Below are 6,770 nucleotides of genomic sequence, written 5' to 3' on the forward strand. Positions count from 1 at the left end.
TCTTTATATGGGACATATCCCTATATTACTACTAGAAATTCGCTAAAAACCGACCAAAAAACCTGACCAAAGTTGGTCAATTATGGCGAGTTACCGACCAAAACGCGACCATTAGGGTGTGGACGGTGTTTTGATGGTCGTCTTAAGCTACCGACCAAAGTTGGTCGGTAGCTTTAGACGACCATCTAACAAGTTTAAGTACTTACCGACCAACTTTGGTCGGAAACATATTTTATTAATTTAATTTTACCGACCAAAGTTGGTCGGTTTAACTAAATTATTTTTTTTTATTAATTATTAAAATTAAAAAAAATGACAAACTTTAGTCGGTAATTGAATATATATATTTTTTAAAAATAATTAAAATTAAACATTACCGACCAACTATGGTCAGTAATCTCAACAATGCAGGCAAAATACCGACCAAAGTTGGTCGGTAATGTTGAATTCTGGGAATTCAATGTTTATTAACCGACCAACTTTGGTCGGTATTTTGGAATAATTTTTTTTATTTATTAAAAATCGACCAACTTTGGTCGGTTTTTCTGGGTTTAATTTTGGCATAAAATGCCTGTTTTGGCAGCTACACCACCTGCCAGCATACTAATACACCTAATAACAACAACAACAATAACAACAACAACAACAACAACAACAACAACAACAACAACAACAACAACAACAACACAATAACAATCAAAACATTCAATAAATACTTTAAAACTAACAAATTAAAGTTCAATTGAACATAAAAATTCAAAACCAATTTAAAACTAATTACAACTAGTTCAAAACTGGTTCTATTTGTCTAGTTCAAAGTATATAAAAGTCAAGGGGTATTTTATACAACATCATCATCACCGTCTGATGAACTTTCATTTACAAGACGGTATAGAGAACGGTCTTGTGGAGGACGGGAAGAACGATCACGGGGAGGACGGGAAGAACGATCACGAGCAGGACGGGAGGAACGATCACGTGGAGGTCGACCCTCTGGAGATGACTCACGAGATCGGGGCAATGGAAAAGCTCCAGTAGATAGGAGAGTTCTGATCTGAGCTTGCATGCCAAGGAATTGAGCATCTCTAAGCCTTTCTCTTTCCTTGACCGCTTCTAGCTCGGATGTTATCTTTGTCACTGTCTCCCGCATAGCAGAGAGGCTCTCCCTATTAAGTTGCTCACCTTGCGAGGAAGTCCCTATTCCTCGCATTCCACACTTATGGCGATGGAAGTTTTCAGTAGGAAGCCCGTATACCTTCCCCCGTTTTGGACCGCCAACAGACTCCAACCATATTCTTTCAGCATCCTCGTCCGAAGGTTGGGTTGGCTCACCCGATTCACCAGCTGGATGACTACGGATGAATTCCTACACGTTACTTTGGTAGCGACCCTATATTATTTTAAATTAAATAAGTATTTCAAAAATTTTATAAAAGTAAATTATAATACTTAAAGAAAATTGAAAGCTTACATATGTAGTCGAGGCCCGGTCCTCGACCCACCTATCTTGATCCCCCTCTTTCTTCTTCTTCACAATATGCGTCTCCTTGATTAGCTCATCATGACTCATTGGATGCTCATACTTCTTTTCCTGAAAACAAATTAATTTAGTTAATAAACAGAATGGATATACTTAGAAAAGTAAAATAATTTAAGCAATTACGTACCAATCTTCTTTTTATTTTCCCTAGGCTGATCGCACCTCCAGTGTGCAAGGAGCCTCCCTTCTCGGATGTGCGAGCTTTTTTTCCTTTTTTTCTCCTCTCTAAGAACTCTGCAGTAAGCCATTGTCTTTGCAAATCATTCTACAAATTCTCAAGTAACCAGCCAGGCCTCTTGTTCTTCTTTCTAGCATCCGAGAAAGCATCTGTCAATCTCTTGCGAGCTTTATGATGAAAATTTGCAGCCACTTCCGCGCTATAGCGGTCTTTCCATACACGCTTGCTCTGTATTTCAAAAGTTAAATATTAGATGAAAATATCATAAATATAAATTATTAAACTTTTTAAAAGAATATTTATACCTTAAAGTGATTGAAAATTTGCTCATTCAGTGAGGATGGGCAATCAGTCCAAGTCGCATAAGGGCCATCATAAAGCTTTCTGATGGCATTGGTGATTATCTTCGTAGTCTTATTACCCGGCCTGAACCTGCAATTTAATAATAAAAACACATTAATATCTTAGTAAAAATGTTACAAATCAATAGACGCAAAAATAATGAATAACACTTACCCATCACCCTCAGGGACTATGATGATCCTGCCATATCGATCATAATGCACTACCTCGTCATCACCATCCGAAGCATGTGTATCAGAGGCATGTGAAGATGGTGTAGGCGGGTCAGAGCTACTGCCTCGCAGGCGAAGGCCTGCAATAGATGGAGTCGATGATGAAGATGGTTGCAATCCCTGTGACTGCGACATAGCTGGATGCGACCCAAGTGGATGTGATACCGATGGCTATGACCCGAGTGGCTATGACATGGATGGATGCGATCCATGTGGCTGTGATATGTAGGGATGTGATCCATGTGGATGTGATGTAGATGGCTGCGATGCAGATGGTTGTGAGGCAGCTGGACTGTATGTCGGACGTATAGTCCTATGGCCCTGTGATGGAAGACCTGGTGTCTGAATGAAGGTGTACGGCTCGTGATGCTATGGCAGATCAGTATAGCCGTGTGGTGGAGGATAAGACATAGGCATCTTTGAAAAGGGTGGACAAGATGGACTATTATTTTCCACCCTCCTCTTTCCCTTCCTACCCTTTTCTCGACCCCGAGAACTAGTAGGGTCATTGTTACCTTGACCCTTGCCTGCCATCTGCATAATATAATACATATTTAGATTGAAACATATAAGAAACTAGCTATAAAATGAGGGTGCTTTAAAAACCAACTTTTTAATCCTCATCGACGTATTGTTCCTCGTCCGAGAATTCTTCGTCCTCACTTGTTTGAGCTTCATCAGTTGATTCTTCGTCCTCATTTTCTATAATTGTTACTTTATTTATATCAACTTCTTCCAATATGCGTTCAGGATGTTCCAAATCATTTTCTAACTGATCGTCCACTATTTGGTGAACATTGGAGATATCGTTTTGATATGCAACATCTAACACATTCTCGACTTCCACCCTACCTACAGGCTTAGTTTTTATTACAACCCACCAATCGTACTTATTCCGCCGCAATGGATAAGGAGCGTAATACACTTGCCTAACGTTATGTGCAATTATGAAAGGATCATAGCGATCATACTCCCTCGTATGATTAACCTCAATTATGTTGTATTGGTGGTGTACTCTTGTACCTCTTGTTGGATTTGGGTCAAACCACTTGCATCTAAAGAGTATCAATTTCTTATATGGCCAACCTGTATATTCTAGTTGTAATATTTCTTTGACCATACCATAATAATCAATATCTCCAACTTGGTTGCCATCACCACCTTGAACTCACACCCCGCTGTTGTTGCTATTTTTGTTTTAGAGCAATCCTCTACATGAAACTTATAGCCATTCACTACGTACTTAGACATTGTTATGACCTGAAGCCCAGGTCCCCAAGATATATCTTTCAAAAATTGATTTACACCATTATTTGGATTATTTACCTACATAGTGTTAAAAAAAATTCATAAGTTAGCACAACTTATGAATCAATTTTTATACATTCACTACGTACAAACATTATTTATCTACATAGTGTTAGAACATTATCAGGATAAACTTATACATTGTTTGAACCATGTATCAAATCTCGTATATACAACATCATGGCCAAATTGACCCACGAAGTGACTGTGAAACATCAAATATTTTTAGTAGTTGCATCAATATGTAGTCACAATAAATTTTACATTTTGATAACTAATAAATCAATACTTACTTGAGAAATGGTACAACTTCGGGACAATTTAGCAACAGATGAAGTGTAGCTAACTTGTACTCCATATCACTCAAACTTCTCTTTCTAACATCCTTAAAACATCGGCCTGGTTGATTGAATATGGACATTAGTGGATATAATGGATCATTCACACATTCGATCGTGTGCCTATTGGGACTATTCCTAGAACATGGCACGTTACTCTCAAAATAATAAGAACAAAAATGTGCAGTTTCCTTTGCAAGATAGGCTTCGCATATAGATCCTTCAATCTTATTCCTCTGCTTAACAAATTATTTGCATTTGCCAATTGTCCTACATAATGTCATGTTAGCCAAGAACATTCAAATAAAATAGAATATTACATCAAACTTATAATATTACCTCTTAAAGGGATACATCCATCTGCATTGAACAGGCCCTCCAAGTCGTGCCTCATGTACAAGGTGTATTGGAAGGTGTTCCATCACATCAAAAAAATCACATGGGAATATTTTTTCCATCTTACTAGAAATTACACAAATGTTTTGGTCCATCCGAAGTAGGTTTTCTTCCCTTAATGTGGTAGAACACAAGTCTTTGAAAAACAAACTAATCTCTATGATGGGTTTCCAGATTCTTTAAGGCAAACCACAAAATGCAATAGGCACTAAGGTCTCCATGAAAACATGGCAGTCATGACTTTTCAAATGGCTCAACTTCCCTACCTACATATCTACTTTTTTCCAAGATTCGACGCATAACCCTCAGGCATCTTCAATTTCGTAACCCAATCACAAATTTGTCGTCTTTCCTCCAAAATGAATGTGTAACTTGCTTTGGGCTTGAACACCTTACCATTGTTTGCTGTCTGCAAGTATAATTCAGGCCATCTGCAATATCCCTGTAAGTCCATTCTAGCCTTCAGGTTATCTTTTGTCTTACCTTTAACATCCATCACTGTGTTGAAAAAATTATCAAAATATTTTTTCTCAATATGCATGATATCAAGGTTGTGTCGGAGAAGATTATCCTTCCAATAAGATAACTCCCAAAATATACTTTGTTTCGTCCAATTATGATTAACACCATATCCGGGGAATCTATAAGGTGGAGTCTCAGTAACTTTACTGAAGTTCTGGACCATCTCCCAAATTTCCTCACCTGAAAGTATCAGAGGTGGAGAATCATATTCCACTTTATTCTTTTTGAATGCATTTTTCATCCTTCTAAACTCATGATCATCAGGCAAGAATTGACGGTGACAATCAAACCATGATTGCTTTCGGCCATGTTTCAAAGTGAACGCTTTACTATTTTCCATGCAGCAAGGACAAGCTAGCTTCCCAGTAGTCATCCACCCAGACAACATTCCATATGCAGGAAAATCTTTAATAGTCCACATTAAATTAGCACGCAAATTGAAATTCTGCTTGGTTGATATGTCATATGTTTCAACACCATCATACCACAATTGTTTTAGCTCATCAATCAAAGGTTGCAAATATAGATCAATTAAACTTTTCGGATTACATGGACCAGGGATAATACAATTTAAGAATATATATGGAGTAGTCATACACAACTCAGGTGGTAGATTATAAGGTGTAAGAAATACAGGCCAACATGAATATGGTGTCGCAAATATAGAAAAAGGCGTGAAGCCATCCGCACACAGACCTAACCGAATGTTCCTTGGTTCACTAGCAAAATCTGGATATGTCCTATCAAAGTGCTTCCAAGATTCTCCATCTGAAGGATGACACATAACACTAGGTGGTCTTCTATTTTCAAAGTGACATCTCATATGAGGAGCAGAACTCATCGACGCATATAACTTCTTTAACCTAGGTATAAGAGGTAAATAATGTATCGCCTTGACATCAACCATATTCCCGCTGGAAAGCCTCTTGAAACGAGGCTTTTCGCAAAATTTACAACTGTCTAAAGTTGCATCATCTTTATAATATAACATGCAACCATCTTCACAACAATCAATTCCCATTGACGAAAGTCCTAACTTAGAAACCAATCTCTTTGCCTTATAGAAATCACCAGGTAAGTTGATATTAGGGTCAATTAGTTCACTCATAAGGTCAATGAAAGAGTCCATAGCTGCTTGAGAAATATTCCAATCAGATTTGATACTTAGTAATCTAACTGTAACAGACAGCTCAGAGTGCGGACTTCCTTCACGTAGTGGATGACTAGCTTCCTCTAACTGTTCATAAAAACGTTTTGCGTCATCATTAGGAGTTTGTTCAACATTTTCATTGGGCTCACCCCGAAGTGCATCCCAAAAGCATCTGCAACCATATCCTGAATTCTAGAATCAAGATTTGTATTCTCCACTGACCTACTACTTTCACCAACAACCATGTTATGAAATATCCCACGGCTACCATCCATTTCTCCATGATTAGTCCACACAAAGTAATTCTCTATAAACCCCTTCCTATAAAGATAAAGCTTAACTTCCTTCGATTTTTTAAACTTCATACAATCACACCTGACACAGGGGCACCTAATTACTCCTTCACTTTGGTATGGTAGAAGTGACATTGCATGTCTAATAAAGTCATCAACCCCTTCTACAAAATCCTCCCGCAATCCCCGCCGATTAGGATAATTCCTATTGTACATCCAAGTACGATGTTCCATCTATACAAATAAAACAAGAACAAATTAATTTATTCTACAGTTATAAATTAATTATATCTTTTTTAGTTAATTCAAGATAATTATTTTTTCCTAATTACACCAATTTATATCCTAAAAGTTCAATTCATATCCAAAAGGTGCAATTCATATCTTAAAAGTTTAATTCATATCCTTAAAGTTCAATTCACAAGAACAAATCCTAAAAACTAAAATTTCAATTCATATCCTACGAGTTT

This window comes from Nicotiana tabacum, chromosome 4 (assembly GCF_000715075.1).
Source record: "Nicotiana tabacum cultivar K326 chromosome 4, ASM71507v2, whole genome shotgun sequence".
Taxonomy (NCBI): Eukaryota; Viridiplantae; Streptophyta; class Magnoliopsida; order Solanales; family Solanaceae; genus Nicotiana; species Nicotiana tabacum.